Raw genomic sequence first — 18324 nt, 5'->3', positions numbered from 1 at the left:
GTCTTGTATAATTTTATAGGTTATGACAAAATATACAATGGTCTGTATCCAACACTGCAATGTTATGCAGGACAACTCCAATGTCCTTCATGCTCTTTTCTCATTCCAAATGCCTGGAGTGAAGATCACTGCCATCAAGACATGAGCTGATGATGATAAATAAGAGTATACATCAGTGTCTACAGTTGTGTGGATGAGGGCTCACCCAGAGCCATTTTGTAAGGAAGAAATAAATTTCTATTGTGTTTGAACCATTATAAATTTTTCTATTTTTTAAATAGAAAAATGTAAACATCACCTTTACTGTTAATATTTACATTTGGTTCTGTAAACAAAGTAGGCAAAAATCGAGAATTTTTATACGTATTTATAAAAATTTCAAGAATATGATCCTTATCTGAAAGGTATACATTTTTAAGACTAAAAGCCAGTAAATGCAGAAGTGGAAAGGAAAGAAAAAAATATTGACAACAGATTTGAATTTCTTATTCCCAGATATCTATTACATCACATGTGCCACTGTTTGTGATATAGCTGGTAAAACCCCAAAATTCTGATTTTTCTTCCCTAGTCTGAAATATGTCCAGTAAAGATTGTCCTGGTGAACTACAAATTCTGTTTTCTTCTTGTGTAATAACAAACTCAGTCTTTTTCTTACCTGAATCCACATTTGGTTCCAGATTTTCTTTATTTTTTCCTACAATATTTTTACTTTCTGATGGATTTTCCCAGAAGATAAACTATCCATATTCTTTTTTTTAAAAGATTTTTTAATTTATTTCTCTCCCACCCCCGCCCCCAAGTTGTCTGCTCTCTGTGTCCATTTGCTGTGTGTTCTTCTGTGACCGCTTCTATCCTTATCAGCGGCACCGGGAATCTGTGTTTCTTTTGGTTGCGTTAGCTCTGTGTGTGTGTGGCGCCATTCCTGGACAGGCTGCACTTTCACACTGGGTGGCTCTCCTTACAGGGCGCACTCCTTGCGTGTGGTGCTTCCTATGCTGGGAACACTCCTGCGTGGTGCGGCACTCCTTGCATGCATCAGCAATGCGCATGAGCCAACTCCACAGGGGTCAAGGAGGTCCAGGGTTTAAACCTTGGACCTCCCATGTGGTAGGTGGACGTCCTATCCATTGGGCCAAGTCCGCTTCCCAATCCATATTCTTTTTTTAAAAAATTATTTATTTCTCTCCCCTCGCCCCCACCCCCACCCCCACCCCCGTCCTGGTTGTCTGTTCTCTGTGTCCATTTGCTGCCTGTTCCTCTTTGTCCGTGTCTGTTGTTGTCAGTGGCACAGGAATCTGTGTTTCTTTTTTGTTGTTGTTGCATCATCTTGTTGTGTCTGCTCTCTGTGTGTGTGGCACCATTCCTGGGTAGGTCACACTTCCCTTCGCACAGGGCAGCTCCCCCCACGGGGCGCACTCCCCGTGCGTGGGACTCCCCTCTGTGGGGGACACCCCTGTGTGCATCAGCACTGCGTATGGGCCAGCTCCACATGGGTCAAGGAGGCCTTGAGTTTGAACTGCGGACCTCCCATGTGGTAGACGGATGCGCCAACCACTGGGCCAAGTCCGCTTCCCCCTATCCATATTCTTGATGTCACATTCATTTGGTTCCACAGGAGAACTATGGGATGGAGTGTTTGCCTGAATTTTAGGTGCTCTTGTGAATTGTTTATTGCTATCAGACCAGAATCATGACTAAATATTAAGATCCTTTTCCTTCAGCTCCTTTGCTGGAAAAAGCACAGTATTTGACTTCTGTTTCAGTTTAAATTCACTATTATTCTTATTGAAATTAGAAAACTGTATGGATGCATGTAGCCCACATGAACAGTGATCCTCCTTTAGTTCTTCTAAGTCACTTTCATTTATAAAACAAATTTATGTTCAGAAACATCAAGAACACATCCCTGTTTTTTTTTATATGATGGTAATTGTGTAAATTCCTGTTTCATATTATTTTCAGCTAAATTTAACACAGAATGTTTGTCTTTTTCTCATCGAGTTCTCTCAGTTCACTTCAAGGGCAGTGGATGAGTTCTAAAATAAACATGAGTTTTTGTACAGGTTCCCAAGACTCTTTATACAGAAAATTCTGCTTGATCATCTGTACAACTTTATTTTTCCTGAAGTCCTTCTAAGAAATATGTTGTAGTTCTAGGTGTTCTTTCGGTTTAGTCTTTTCTTGCAGTAAAGGAGAAATGGATCCAACACTGTATTTTATTCTTTTCTTTTTAGGCATGCCCCTTCCATATTCTACAAAATCAAACTAACTTAGATACATAATATCATTATCAACTTGATACTGGGTCACTCAGTGCAAAGTTTCTGTGTTGCCCACTTAGAAGATGAGCAACATTCATGATATCCTTTTTATTTCTTCTCTTTCAAATGGAGTTGAACTGAAGTTCCATCAAATTTATCACCAACTGTTGGGATTCTTTTTTTTTTTTTTTAAGATTTTATTTACTTATTTATTTCTCCCCACCCCCTTGTTGTTTGCCCTTGCTATGTGCTGTGTGTCTTTATGAGGCACTGGGGGAAGCGGACTTGGCCCAGTGGATAGGGCGTCCGTCTACCACATGGGAGGTCCGCGGTTCAAACCCTGGGCCTCCTTGACCCGTGTGGAGCTGGCCCATGCGCAGTGCTGATGCGTGCAAGGAGTGTCGTGCCACGCAGGGTGTCCCTGCGTAGGGGAGCCCCATGCGCAAGGAGTGCGCCCCAGAAGGAGAGCCGCCCAGCGCGAAAGAAAGTGCAGCCTGCCCAAGAATGGCACCGCACGCACGAAGAGCTGACGCAGCAAGATGACGCAACAAAAAGAAAATAGATTCCCATGCTGCTGACAACAACAGGTGCAGACAAAAAGAACACACAGCAAATGGACATAGAGGACAAGACAACTGGGGCAGGGGGCAGGGGGCGGGAGATAGGGGGAAAGGGAAGAGAAATAAATAAATCTTAAAAAGAAAAAATGAGGCACTGGAAACTGAACCTAGGAACTCCAATGTGCGAAGGGTGCACTTAATCACTTGAGCCACCTCCATTCCCTGCTTTGTTGTGTCTCTCATGTTTTTTTTCTTCTTGTGTCTCTTGTTGCATCATCTTGTGTCAGCTTGCTGTCTTGCTCATTTTCTTTAGGAGGCACTGGGAACCTCTGCTCCCTGCTTTGTTGTGTCTGTCATTGTTTTTCTTTTGTCTCTTGTTGTGTCATCTTGTGTCAGTTTGCCACACCTGCCTTCATGCCAGTCCACTCTCTTCTTTAAGAGGCACCAGGAACCAAAACACGGGCCTCCCATGTGGTGGGTAAGAGCTGTCACCTAAGCCACAGTCACTTCCCATGTTTGGATTCTTAGTCTTACCTGAGTTCATGGCAGCTGCCCAGCACTTACATACTGGGGCTGGAGAAGGCATCACATTGGGTGGCCATAAAAGCACAGCTCCTTGGGGCCTGATGATGACAGGCCAGCCACCTCTTCCTTTCCAACGGCTGTGGCCCCCACAAAACAGAAAAGCCATGTCTGCAAGTAGGGTTTCTGTGGGCTGTATCTGGCTCTAGGGCATAGAGGAGCTCTTCTGCCTACTTGTTACAGGAGTTGACCTGCTCCAACTAGAATGAATTCAATGCATATAACAACCACCCAATTAGCTGTAAGCTTGGTAATAAACTTCATGGATCTATAAGTGTAAAATCAAGCTTAGGGTGCCTTTTCAAGATAATCTATCTTTATTTTTGCATTCTTTTTGGAAAGAAGAGGTCATATTTCCATTCTGTGTGCATCTCTCAAGAGCAGCCACCCATCAAGGAGGCTGTCAGACAGACACGAGTGGGCTTCTGTTCCGAGGGCCACACCAAACTCTGGTCCAAAGATAACAGGATAGATGAGGCAAATTCCTGGGTGGACAAAGATTGCTATCAGAATCCAGTAACTTCTCACTTTCTCCTCAATAGTAAGAGAAGGGCTTCAGGCTAGCTCTCACAGTACCCACCTGAGCATCACATTTCCCCTAGAATTTTGTGGAACTCAATATAACTGCTTTTTATTTCAAAGGGCTTTATTTATTTATTTTAAATATTTATTTTATTTCTCTCCCCTCCTCCCCCCCTGCCCCAGTTGTCTGTTCTCTGTGTCCATTTGCTGCATGTTCTTTTTGTCCGCTTCTGTTGTTGTCAGTGGCACGGGAATCTGTTTCTTTTTTGTTGTTGTTGTTGCGTCATCTTGTTGTGTCAGCTGTGTGTGCGGCGACATTCCTGGGCAGGCTGCACTTTCTTTTGCGCTGGGCAGCTCTCCTTACGGGGTGCCCTCCTTGCGCACGGGGTTCCCCTATGCGGGGGACACCCCTGCGTGGCACCCACCTGCGTGGCACGGCACTCCTTGAGCACATCAGCACTGCACATGGGCCAGCTCCACACGGGTCAAAGAGGCCGGGGGTTTGAATTGCGGACCTCCCATGTGGTGGACGGACGCACTAACCACTGGACCAAGTCCGCTTCCCTCAAAAGGCTTTAGGTACACCTCTCAGTATTTCCTGTTTTGCTAGCTTCTCCAATGGATCTGATAAATAAATGCTGCTTTCTGCTAACATTCAAACTTTTTGAAGGCAAATATCTAATCCAAAGTATCCATGAGTTAGCAGCAGCTGTTATACCAAATAAATATTTGGGAATACTGTTGGGAAATGTTTCTACTCTAGATGTCTTCTCAGAGGCTTTAACATGTTGTTAATCTGTTTGACCCCACAACCCATTTTTGTAAAAGGCATGGAGTCTTCAAGAACACAGCTTTCTAAATGTGAGAGAATTTATTTGCCAACTAGAGCTACAACAACTGTTCACATTTCCCAAAGGTGCAAGAGAACCATGGCCAAAAGAATAAAATTTATTCATAAGATTTTATAAATACCCACACCTCTACATGAGAGCAACAGGTCAGGTTTTCTCTTAAATAATCTGGATGAGAAAACTCTTTCTAATTTACCATCTGATCTCTTTCAAGAGAAAAACAGTATTAAAGCACTTCATTTATGAGAGAACTGCTCTACATTTAGTTGTCTTCATCTTTATAACACTGAGCTATGGATGAGCAATACATGAATTCAGAATTAATTTCATATTATTGAACAAAGTTCTTACAAATGAATTCCATAATTTGAATCTGTGACAAGTGTTAAGGGTATCTTAATTTGAAAATCATTTGCTTTTATGAGAATTTTAATTCCTGGGTGGCAATGAATCTCACGGACTTCTCCATGAATGGCAATTTGTACATTCCTTCGGCAAATGTTTGGTGACCGCCAATGAGGAACCAACCTGTGCAGACACTGGGAAGGAGAAAGAGTCTGCTCCTTGGGTAATATATTTCCTAAGGACTTGGTTTTATAACCAGAAGCACCCTCTTCAGATAAATTCAGAGGAAGTCTCCCAACTCTTTCAATGTAATCTTCACACTTCTCATTTGGTCCTCCATGGAGATGGATGCCACCTGTTCAGCATCTCGCATGATAACTGGCAGGTACCTGAAAATAGGCAAGTACCCTGCCCCAAAGCCAATTTCACTCTACAACTCAACCTCTCAAAAATTTCCTCACAGACACACTTTCCAATTTAGATCACTTGGCTTTATTTCTCAAGTTCTTCAAGATTTCCCACTTCGTTTTAAAGTACAGAGAACTAACATGCACAAAGTGTTGCCATAAAGGCAAACTGGGGCCCAGTGCTATAGTTTCCAAATTTATTTTCAGTATCAGTTTCCCCCTCTTTTCCACAAAACTTTACACGATTTTCAGAAATGTGAAAAATTTTTAAAGCAGAGCAGCTTTGGTCAAATCAGAGGTACAGGGAGAGGGAAGTGGGCAGGGGGGCAGGAATCCTCCCCACTTAGTCCTTTTCCCTAATTCCCACTCTGGGATTTCTGAGACACTTCAGGACACTATGCAGCGTTTTAAAAACTACCATTACAATGAAATAATTCTTTCTAGCTTTTTCCCTCTCTTCCATTCTTTCAAAAACATTCATTCACTCCTATCATGTTCCAGAAACTGAGTTAGATGTTAGGGATATAGAAATAAAACAGACCCTATCCTTAAGGTACATCTACTGGGGAAGAGACATACACAACACCAAAATTCCAACACAGTGCCATAAAGGCATAGAAACAAGTTGACAAGCTCTACTAGGATGAAGGTAGGTTGCCTGTGGAGGTATTAGAAAAGGTCCTTAAAAGACTTCTAGGCTTTTGCCATTTAGTAAGGGGTAGTTAGAGGTGAAGAAAAAGGGGTTACAGACTGTGTCAAGACTCTGAAGGCTGAGACAGCCTTGATGCATGGGGTGGGGGTGGGGTGTTAAGTTCAGAGCATAAGTTAAGAGGACACTGGATAGCTGAGAGAGGGGTCAAGGTGAGAGCAACATAATATGAACTTGTCCATAGAAAGTACTTATATGCCAGGGCTCTCCAAACTTGGCTATCATCATGAGTATCTGGCTGCTTATTAAAATGTAGATTCCTGGGCCATGCCCACAGTCCTTTGGATCAGATTTTTTTTTTTTTTTTTTTGGGAAAAAGACTCCTGGAGGGATTCCAGGAATCTGTATTTTTAACTTTTAAAAGTGGTTGTTATTAATAGGATCAGAAAATCTGGAAAATCTCATTGTGGACCTTGGAGAGGCCCTGAAAATTCAACTCTAAGAAGCAGCATCATCTCATAAGAATGATGACTTGGGCTGCAATGCAAAGGGCAGGCTTGTAACAAAGAACATATTTCAGAAAAAACTGAAGTACCCCAAGCAAGTTATAATGTGGTTTGGAGACTGAAGAAAAATGACTGAATGTGAGATATATTTAGGAGATAGAGCTGACCAGATTTAGCAATTAAGATGTGTCCATGTCAACTAGAGAAGATATATAGAAGGAAGATGATAAGTTCAGGTGTGTATGCTAACTTCAGGTCTCTGTGGGACATTAGATGAAAACAGGCAGCTAAAAAACTCAAGTATGAAGCTCAGGGAAGAAATGAGTGGAAGCTAAAGCTTGGGTACTATCAGCTTTCAGCTTACTGTAGCAGCAGCAGGAGTCACTTAACAAATGTCTTCTGTTTACCAGGCACTGGTTTGAGTCTTTCTTTTTTTTTCTTTGCCTAATTTCATTTAATCCTCATAACAGATATTTCACCTATGAAGAAACTGAGGGTCAAAGAAGTAAAGTTCCTGTCTTGAGAACAGAAGTAGAGACTGGTAAAGTTGGAATTCAAATATGGATCTGTTTGACTTTAAAGTCAATGCTTTCTCTATATTTCACCTTATGGAACAGGCTTTTTTAAAAGTGTGAAGGGAGGTGGGTTCCTTTAGCAAATATATCTGAGAAATGCTGTGCACCAAATCTTGCCCTAGGAATGCATAATGAGTGGCATAAGCTTCCAGAGGTACTACATGAAGGAAAGCTGGCTGACATTAGGACCTCTATTACCCACATTGAGCATCCCACCCCTTCTGACTGAGAAGTCTATGCCAAGCTCCTAACTATAGCTCTGTCTGAAGTTCATGGCATTCCTACAGAGAAGATAAAAAGGATGGGGTCATGGGTGTAATTAAACTGATGGGGAACAAGTGGAGACCTCTGAATGACCAGTAATCCCAAAAAAGATGTTCTTTTTCCTTTTTTTCCCAATCAAAAAGAGATACTTGAGGAAATCTATTGTCACATCTCAAATAACTATAATAGCATTTTATAATTATATTGCCTCTATTGGATCTTTAAAAATCATGCTCTCATGAAAATTAACTAAATGATCAGTTACGTGGGGAGCTACATATAGTTGTTCCCACTCTAAAAATTTCTAATCTCATCCCAGAATCAGGCTCATGATGCTAATAATAAAAAGCATACATATGAATAAATGAGGGTGAAGTGAGGTTGAGGACCTGCTGACAGTACAGCACAGTGCTCAGTCAATCCATCTTTGCCATCTCCAACATTCAGATCATAAAGGTTCTGAAGAAGATGTGCACCCATGTGGGGAAGGGGGAGGGCAGCGACCCTGCCTTCCACATGTTTTGCCTCAGTTCATCATGCCTATGGAGACTACAGAAGAGCCACAGTTTTATATTCTTCAGCTTAAGGGAAAGCAGTATGAAATGCTATAGAATAATAATAATGCTAGGCCCCTGTAGCAGTTTGATATGGTTATGAATTCCAAAAATAGATATTGGATTATGTTTGTAATCTGGTCTGTACCTGGGCATGACTGAGTTATGATTAGGGCTTTGATTGGGTCACATCATTAGGGCATCTGTGAGTCCCCACCCCTTAGTGGATAAAAGATAAAAGGCATGGCAAAGGACAGAGTTGGAGGTTCTTAATGTTGGAGTTTTTTTATTTTATTTTTTTTAATTGATTTTGTAAAAATATTACATTAAAAAAAATATATGAGGTCCCATTCAACAATGTTGGAGTTTTGATGTTGGAGTTTGATACAGAAGTCTTAAGCTGGAGTCCTGGGGAAAAAGACAGAGCCATTCACCTGATAGTCTACAGCTGACCTTGTGGAGAGAGGCAGAGCTAGAGAGCCTTGTAGTCTACAGCTGACCTTGAGGAGAGAACAGGAGCTGAGCCCAGAGGAACCCAGGAAGCCTGAAGCCTCACAGACATGGGCAGCCATTTTGTTCCAACATGTGGAAATAGACTTCGGTGAGGGAAGTAACTTAAGCTTTATGGCCTGGTATCTGTAAGCTCCTACCCCCAAATAAATATCCTTTATAAAAACCAACCAATTTCTAGTATTTTGCATCAGCACCCCTTTGATGACTAATACAGCCCCTGATGCCAAAAAAAAAAAAAAAAAAAAAAAGCAATGCTAGAACACTGCTGCTTTTTTACCTGGTGTAAACAAATGCATCCTTCCTAGATGAGCCCTTTGAAACTTCCCAAGAGTAGCCCAGACCCAGTAGTTCTTGAAAGAAATGCTAGGACTTCCGGCAAGATGGTGGCTGAGTGAGCTTGCCTTGCCGTCTCTCCTGGGAAGAGGCAGCTGGGCACCGCTGGAGGTTCTCCGGGACCAGGCTTTTTCAGGATTTTTTCAGGGCAGGAAGTGTCTGGACATCGATTTGGTGGGAAGGTAACGGAAAGGACTGGTCTATAAGATATAATTTGGGACTTTTCAGGAGGGGGAGGCAAGATGGCGGCTGAGTGAACTTCCCGGTTACTAGCTCCTGGGGGGAATCGGCTGGGAGGCGTCGGAGACTCTTTGGGACCGGCTGTTTCGGGATTTTTCCTGGTCCGGAGGTGTCTGGACATCGATTTGGAGGGAAGGTAACAGAGAGGATCCATCTGTGAAATATACACGGAGATCCCAGCTACGTGTGGAGGACTCCCTCCTTGGGTAGGCGGAGCCGAGGCAGCTAGCACCGCGGCGGGTGGCGGGCGGGAGAGCCAAGCCGCGCTGTGCCGCGGCGGGGGCGGGCGAAGGAGACAAGCCCAGCCGAGCCTAGCCGTGCCGCGGCGGGCGGCAGGTGGGAGAGCCGAGCCGCGCTGCGCTGCGGCGGCGGGCGGTGGGCGGGGAAGCCGAGTCCGGCCGAGCCCGGCTGAGCTGCGGCGGGCGGGGGGCCGAGCCCAGCCACGCCGCGCCGGGCGGTGGGCGGGAAAGCCGAGCTCAGCCGAGCCACGGCGGGCGGCGGGCGGGGGACCGGAGCCCAGCTGAACCCAGCCGAGCCTGGCGGCAGGGTTTCTGTTCTTTGGTTTTTTTTTTATTTTTTTTAATTTTTTTTTTATTTTTTATTTTTTGTTGTTGTTGTTCTTCTTCTTCTTTTTTTTTTTTTCTCAATCCTCTCTTTCTTGTCCCCAATATTCTTCTTATACTATTTTACCTTAACAATACAATAGGTCCTACAGGAAATACCTCGCATTTGCTGGGTTTCCTCACCCTCCACTGCCTCATTTCTCTGTGAATAGATTTAGCCTATCTACACTATCCCCTTTCCCCTACAACTTGATATTCTCCACCATCTGCTATCTCTCCTATATCCCATCTCCCTTTCTTTGATCCACAAAGTGTCTAACTCTTAATTTCTAATACCTTTGTTTAGTTTTCCATCTGGTATTCGTCCCTGAAACTATTACCTTTCTTTTCTCTTTCCCTCTCTCATGAAAACAATAGCCTCTTAGTACGTACCACATTCCTCCCATATTCAGTCGTCTACCTCATTATAGGTACTTTCCTACTACTATAACTCTACACAATTTACATGATCTAACCTCCATCCTCCCAGAACTCATATTGTTGCTTTGTAAACATATATCACCAATACTACTTCACACTTTTTCCTTCCTTACACAATTGACTTTCCCCAGCACTAATACTTTCCTTTAAAGTGAGCTTAACTAGCAATAAGAAATTGGAATAAGAACAAAGTGACAAACAGAAGATATAACACATACGCAAAAACAACAGCTAATTAATCTCCAAGACTAGACAAAGAAGCTAAGGAACTGATTAAACCCGTCAAGAAAAAATGTTGACAAGACAGCAACAAAAATCTACAAACCAAACCAGTAATCAGGAAAACATGGCTGAATCCAATCAACAAACTGAAAATCAGGAAGGGGGGCAGGACTTCGCACAAGCAATGAAAGATCTCAGAACATTTATCACCGACAAATTTGATGAAGTAATGAAAGAGGTTAACAGCGTGAAGACAACACTTGGAGGGGAAATTGCAGACATGTGCAAAAAAATAACAGATATGATGGAAATGAACACCACAATTCAAGAAATCAAAAATACACTTGCAGCAAATATCAGCAGACTAGAAGAGGCAGAGCAGAGAATTAGTGATGTGGAAGACAGTGCATTGGAAATCAAACAGATAGTAGAAGTGGTCAATAAAAAGGTAGAAAAAATCCAGATAGGACTTAGGGACCTGAATGATAACGCAAAACGCTCAAACATACGTATTATAGGCATTCCAGAAGGAGAAGAGAAGGGAAAGGGGTCAGAAGGAGTGTTGCAGGAAATAATGAATGAAAACTTCCCAAATCTACTGAAAGAGACAGATGTACATATCCAAGAAGAACAGCGCACTCCACTGGTCATAAACCCCAACAGGCCCACACCAAGACATATACTTGTCAAATTATCCAATGCTCAAGACAAAGAAAAAATTCTAAAAGCAGCAAGAGAAAAGAAAACCATCACATACAAGGAAAACTCCATAAGATTAAGTGCTGATTTCTCATCTGAAACGATGGAGGCAAGAAGGCAGTGGTATGATATAGTCAAGGTACTAAAGGAAAAAAATCTCCAACCAAGAATACTCTATCCAGCTAAACTAGCATTCAAAAATGATGGAGAGTTCAAAATATTCACAGATAAACAGAAACTGAAAGAGTATATCAACAAGAAACCTCCCCTTCAAGAAATTCTTAAGGGAATTCTGCAGGAAGAAAGGAAAAAACAGGACAGTCAGAGATGGAGGAGAGTGTAAAAGCAACAAGAAAGACAAAAATAGAAGGGGAAAATAAAATAATACAAACAAAATATAACAAACACAAATCCAACCAAAATATGGCTACCATAAATAACTCTCTAAACGTAATAACACTGAATGTCAACGGATTAAACTCACCTATCAAAAGATTCAGACTGGGACACTGGATAAGGAAATACGACCCATCTATATGCTGCCTACAAGAGACACATCTTAGACCCAGAGACTCATGGAGGTTGAAAGTGAATGGCTGGAAAACAATCATACAAGCAAACAACAACCAAAAAAAGGCAGGAGTAGCTATATTAATATCAGACAAAATAGACTTTAAATGCGAAACAACTGTGAGAGACAAAGAAGGATACTATATTTTAGTGAAAGGGACAATTTGTCAAGAAGATCGAACAATCATAAATATTTATGCTCCTAACAAGGGCGCCTCTAAATATGTGAGGCAAACGCTGGAAAAACTAAGTGAAAGAATAGATGCATCTACAATTATAGTGGGGGATTTTAATACACCACTATCAACTCTGGACAGAACATCTCAAAAGAGAATCACTAAAGAAACAAAACATTTGAACAGTATATTAGAAGAGCTGGATCTAATAGACATATATAGATCATTACACCCAAACACAGCAGGATATACATTTTTCTCAAGCGCACATGGAAGATTCTCCAAGATAGACCATATGCTAGGCCACAAAGAAAGGCTTAATGAATTCAGAAAGATCGAAATCATACAAAACAATATCTCTGACCACAGTGGAGTCAAGCTGGAAATTTGCAAGGGACAGAGACCCAGACTTCACACGACAATTTGGAAATTAAACAGCACACTCTTAGAAAAACAGTGGGTCAAAGAGGAAATCTCAAAAGAAATCAATGACTACCTTGAAACAAATGATAATGATAACACAACATACCAAAATTTATGGGATGCAGCAAAAGCGGTACTGAGAGGGAAATTTATAGCCATAAATTCATATATCAAAAAAGAAGAGCAGAAATTGAAGAATTAACTGCACATTTGAAGGAATTAGAAAAACAACAACAAAGTAACCCAACAGGAAGAAGAAGGAAGGAAATAACAAAGATAAGAGCAGAACTAAATGAAATAGAAAATAAGAAAGCACTTGAAAAAATAAACAAGACCAAGAGCTGGTTTTTTGAGAAGATCAACAAAATTGACAAACCTTTAGCGAGACTAACTAAGAAAAAAAGAGAAAAGATGCAAATACACAAAATAAGAAATGAGAAAGGTGATATCACCACTGACCCCACAGAAATAAAGACTATCATAAGAGGATACTTTGAAAAACTATATTCCAACAAAAATGACAATTTAGAGGAAATGGACAAATTCCTAGAAATAAATAAGCAGCCCATACTGAAGAAAGAAGAAATTGATGATCTTAACAAACCAATCACAAGCAAAGAGATAGAATCAGTCATTAAAAATCTCCCAACTAAGAAGAGCCCAGGGCCAGACGGCTTCACAGGTGAATTCTACAAAACATTCCGGAAAGAACTAACACCAATCCTGTTGAAACTATTCCAAAAAATCGAAACAGAAGGAACACTGCCTAATTCCTTCTATGATGCCAACATTACCCTAGTACCAAAGCCAAAGAAAGACACCACAAGAAAGGAAAATTACAGACCAATTTCTCTAATGAACCTAGACGCAAAAATACTTAACAAAATACTTGCTAATCGTATTCAACAACACATTAAACGAATTATACACCATGACCAAGTGGGATTTATCCCAGGTATGCAAGGATGGTTCAACATAAGAAAATCAATCAATGTAATACACCATATAAACAGATTGAGAGAAAAAAACCACATGATTATATCTATAGATGCAGAAAAGGCATTTGACAAAATACAGCACCCCTTCCTGATAAAAACACTCCAAAAGATCGGAATACAAGGAAACTTTTTGAACATGATAAAGAGTATATATGAAAAACCTAAAGCCAACATTGTTTACAATGGCGAAGTCCTGAAATCCTTCCCTCTAAAATCAGGAACAAGACAAGGATGCCCATTGTCTCCGCTCCTATTTAACATTGTCTTGGAAGTACTGGCTCGAGCACTGAGACAAGAACCAGATATAAAAGGCATTCAAATTGGAAGGGAAGAAGTCAAAATTTCATTATTTGCAGATGACATGATCCTATATATAGAAAACCCTGAGAGATCTTCAACAAAGCTCCTAGAACTCATAAATGAGTTTAGCAAAGTCGCAGGTTATAAGATCAATGCGCAAAAATCAGTAGCATTTCTATACACCAATAATGAGCAAGATCAGGAGGAAATCAAGAAACAAATACCATTCACAATAGTAAATAAAAAAATCAAATACTTAGGAATAAATTTAACTAAAGAGGTAAAAAACTTATACATCGAGAACTATACAAGATTGTTCAAGGAAATCAAAGAAGACCTAAATAAATGGAAGAATATTCCCTGTTCATGGATAGGAAGACTGAATATTATTAAGATGTCTATCCTACCAAAACTGATCTACACATTCAATGCAATCCCAATAAAAATCAACACAGCCTTCTTTAAGGAACTAGAAAAACTAACTATGAAATTTATTTGGAATAAAAAGAGGCCCCGAATAGCCAAAGACATATTGAAAAAGAAAAACGAAATAGGAGGAATCACACTTCCTGACTTCAAAACATACTACAAAGCTACAGTAGTGAAAACAGCATGGTACCGGCATAAGGAGAGACACACAGACCAATGGAATCGAATTGAAAGTTCAGATATAGAACCTCATGTATATAGCCATATAATATTCGATAAAGCCACCAAACCCTCTCAACTGGGAGAGAATGGCCTATTCAACAAATGGTGCCTGGAGAACTGGATAGCCATATGTAGAAGAATGAAAGAGGATTACCATCTCACACCTTATACAAAGATCAACTCAAGATGGATCAAAGACCTAAATATAAGAGCCAAGACCATAAAGACCTTAGAAAGCAGTGTAGGGAAACATCTACAGGACCTTGTAATAGGAAATGGCTTCATGAATATCACACCAAAAGCACGAGCAGCAAAAGAACAAATAGATAAATGGGACTACCTCAAAATTAAAGCCTTCTGCACCTCAAAGGAGTTTGTCAAGAAAGTAAAAAGGGAACCCACACAATGGGAGAAAATATTTGGCAACCATATATCTGATAAGAGACTTATAACTTGCATATATAAAGAACTCATAGATCTCGAAAACAAAAAGATAAACAACCCATTTAAAAAATGGGAAAAAGATTTAAACAGACACTTCTCCAAAGAAGAAATACAAATGGCTAAAAAGCACATGAAAAAATGCTCCAAATCCCTAGCTATCAGGGAAATGCAAATCAAAACTACAATGAGATACCATCTTACTCCCATAAGATTGGCAGCCATGAAAAAAACAGTAGAATACAAATGCTGGAGAGGATGTGAAGAAAGGGGAACACTCATCCATTGCTGGTGGGAATGCAGAAGGATCCAACCATTCTGGAGGACAGTTTGGCAGTTTCTCAAAAAATTATCCATAGATTTGCCATATGACCCAGCAATACCACTGCTGGGTATATACCCATCAGATCTGAAAACAAGGACACAAACCGATATATGTACACCAATGTTCATAGCAGCATTGTTCACCATCGCCAAAAGTTGGAATCAATCCAAAAGTCCATCAACAGATGAGTGGATCAATAAAATGTGGTATATACACACAATGGAATACTACTCAGCTGTAAGAACCAATACACTACAATCGCACGTGATAACATGGATGAACCTTGAGAATCTTATGTTGAGTGAAGCAACCCAGGCATTGAAGGACAAATACTATATGACCTCAATGATATGAAATAAGTTAACTGCCTCAGAGAGCTAGAGTCTGGAAAAGTGGCTTACAGGAAATCGGGGGGTGGAGGAAGGATGTGAGTTAATGTCTGCAGGGGTGGAATCTGTGATGAGCTGGCGGTAAGTATGAGCACAAAGAAGGGACAAAATGGGGGCAAGGGGTTACCTTCGGGTGGGGTTTTCTGGGTTTGAGGGGGGCTGGGGATGGGAAGAGGGGTAATATGGTCCAAGAAATAGGTGGGAGGGAGGGGCAACATACAAACATGGGAGAGTGCCAGAAGTTCGCTGAGAACTAAATGTTGAGTAAAACGTATCAAAGTATAAGTAGGAGGGTCACCTGGTTAGGACGCTCAGGGGGTATGGTCTGATGCGGGACGGACTCCGGAGGGAATAGCTGAAGGCTCATTTTGCCAAGGTGGGTTCTACCATTGGGTGGGGTGGACCCATATCCTGGGGAAGACTAATGCCGTTGAATAGAGAGAACTGTATCTCTCGTGAGAAAGGATGGCTCCCAGGGCATTAGATTGGCAGGCGTTGTGGGCCCTAAGGGGAGGGGAAAATGGACGTGCAATGGATAGAACAAAGGTAAATAAGGGGGCAAAAGAGGAGTTATGTGAGAGTACATGAGGATGAATATAAAACAGCTAATATTACACCAAAAACATATAGGGGACGACAGACTAATAATGACAACCATAAGACAAAACATAGGATAACTAAAAAACTTAGAAAACTGTACAACCTAAAGTATGGACCACATAGTAAGCACAAATGTTACCTTGTTTGAAAACTATAGTTTCGGAATCTGTACATCAGTTTCAGGAAATATGATATGAATAAGTTAAAAGATTATTGCTGAGGAAGGGAAAAGGTTTATGGTGGATCTGGGGAAATACTGTATATTGTATATATGAATTTTGGTGATCTAAGACTCTTCTGAAGCTGGCATTATGTTGGGATTCACTTTACGGGAAGTTTTGGATCACAGAGTGGTTCAACAATGGCAGCGGAGGAATACTGATATGGGATGTTATTGACAGGATATATATGGTTGACAGGGAGTTATACAGGGCATATGCCCAGGGTATATGGTAATGTCTATATATACTCATAGTGGAAACAATTAAAAACAACAGCTGGGGGGATACTGGGCTCCTGGCCGGGGGGTCACTCTTGTGGGCCCTGGGAGAGCAGCGGCAATCCTCCAGGTGCAACGGCAAGAACCAGGAAGGAAGGAGGGCCCAACAGTGGGCCCTTGATACTAATGGCTACACTTTTGAGCCTATGCACCTGCAATAAGAACAAGGCCTAGAGTAGCATTGTGCCTGGGGGTTTCCTCCTGACAGCCTTCATGTTACTCAAATGTGGCCACTCTCACAGCCAAACTCAGCGTGTAGATGTGATGAATTCCCCCCAGCGTGGGACACGACACCCGGGGATGAGCCTCCCTGGCACCGAGGGATCACTACCACATACCAGCTGAAGAAGCAACTAGAAAATGACCTTGAATTAAAGATTCAATGTGGAACAGCAGAATATACCTGTCTACATATAATAACATGACTTCAGGAAGTGGTTTGACCTAATGTAAGGGGGAAATGGAAAGGAGAAATGAGATTATAAGGCTGTGAGTCTCTAAAAAAGAGTCTGGAGGTTGTCAGAAGGAATACCCCTATGTACAACTGAACAGAGTCTAAGAGACAGATAAGGTAGATACAACCCCAGGTATTGGTTCTTTTGAGGGATAAAGAGACCCACGGGTTCTATGGTCATGGCAGAAGGGGTTCACTGCCATGACAGATGGCCCTTCTTTGGAGCTGGTGTTTCTGCGTGATGGAAATGGACTCAGAGGGGATCTCTTTTCACAAGACTTGCATGCTACTTTATTGGAATTGTAGTTGGTGCTGAGTTTAAGATATATGTAGGGGATTTGAATCTCTGGACTGATAATATGACACCCAGGCCCAGAGCCTCAACAGACTTCAGCTCCTACACTTTGACTTATTGGACTTACTCCACTCAGCTAACATGGAGTTGAAGAAGGTCAACCACCACAACATGGAGCCTAGAGTGTCTACAACTAGAAGCGGGAAGAGTGCATCCAGTACCCATGTGGAATCTAAGCCCTCACTTGACATAGGTGTGCAATGGACACAACCAATCCAATGTCCACAGAGGAAATGTGAAATGGGTGTGGGAAAGGTAGCCATGGGGGCTGCTGGGTGTGGGGAACGGGAGGAAGAGATGAGATGTGGAGGCGTTTTCGGGACGTGGAGTTGTCCTGGATAGTGCTTCACGGACAATTACAGGACACTGTAGATCCCCCCAGGGCCCACTGGATGGAACGTGAGAGAGTCTGGGCTATGATGTGGACCATTGACTATGGGGTGCAGTGATGCTCAGAGATGAACTTACCAGGTGCAATGGATGTATCACGATGATGGGAGAGAGTGTTGCTGTGGGGGGAGTGGGGGGTGGGGGCAGTGAGGTTGAATGGGACCTCATATATTTTTTTTAATGTAATTAAAAAATAATAATAATAAATAAATATTTAAAAAAAAAAAGAAAGAAATGCTGAGCAAATGAAGAAATCAATACATGAATGAAAGTTGAAAAAAATTTTTTATCTAAGGACTCTTTCCTTAAGTGTACAGAATACTACCTTCTCAGTCTATATGACTGTCATTAAATAAAAATACAACAAGGCACTATCATAGAAGAATAAAGCAATTAAGAATAAATCACTAATAATATGATCTAATGTCTTCTAATTTATTTACTATGCAAACTGGAAAAATGTTTAAACAAATATTAAAGTATGTTTCCTCTCTAAAGTCTCACATAAAAAAACATCACCTTGGCAATAATAAAATTGAGAAAATAATGTCTTTTATGAAAGGGCACAATCCCATACCCAATATTATTCAATCGTGGCATTTCCTAATGGTTATTCTAGTAGTT

General features: G+C 41.3%; 1 protein-coding gene and 1 pseudogene across 15 annotated transcripts in view; both read right to left on the bottom strand.

Annotated features, from left to right (window-relative positions):
* DOCK3 (dedicator of cytokinesis 3) overlaps positions 1–18324 on the bottom strand; it is a 657203-nt gene that overhangs the window by 232440 nt on the left and 406439 nt on the right. The window lies entirely within an intron of this gene.
* On the bottom strand, positions 1482–2491 carry LOC139437641 (protein DBF4 homolog A pseudogene; annotated as a pseudogene).

This window comes from Dasypus novemcinctus, chromosome 26, assembly GCF_030445035.2.
Source record: "Dasypus novemcinctus isolate mDasNov1 chromosome 26, mDasNov1.1.hap2, whole genome shotgun sequence".
Lineage (NCBI taxonomy): Eukaryota > Metazoa > Chordata > Mammalia > Cingulata > Dasypodidae > Dasypus > Dasypus novemcinctus.
This window is presented reverse-complemented; position numbering and strand designations above follow the sequence as displayed.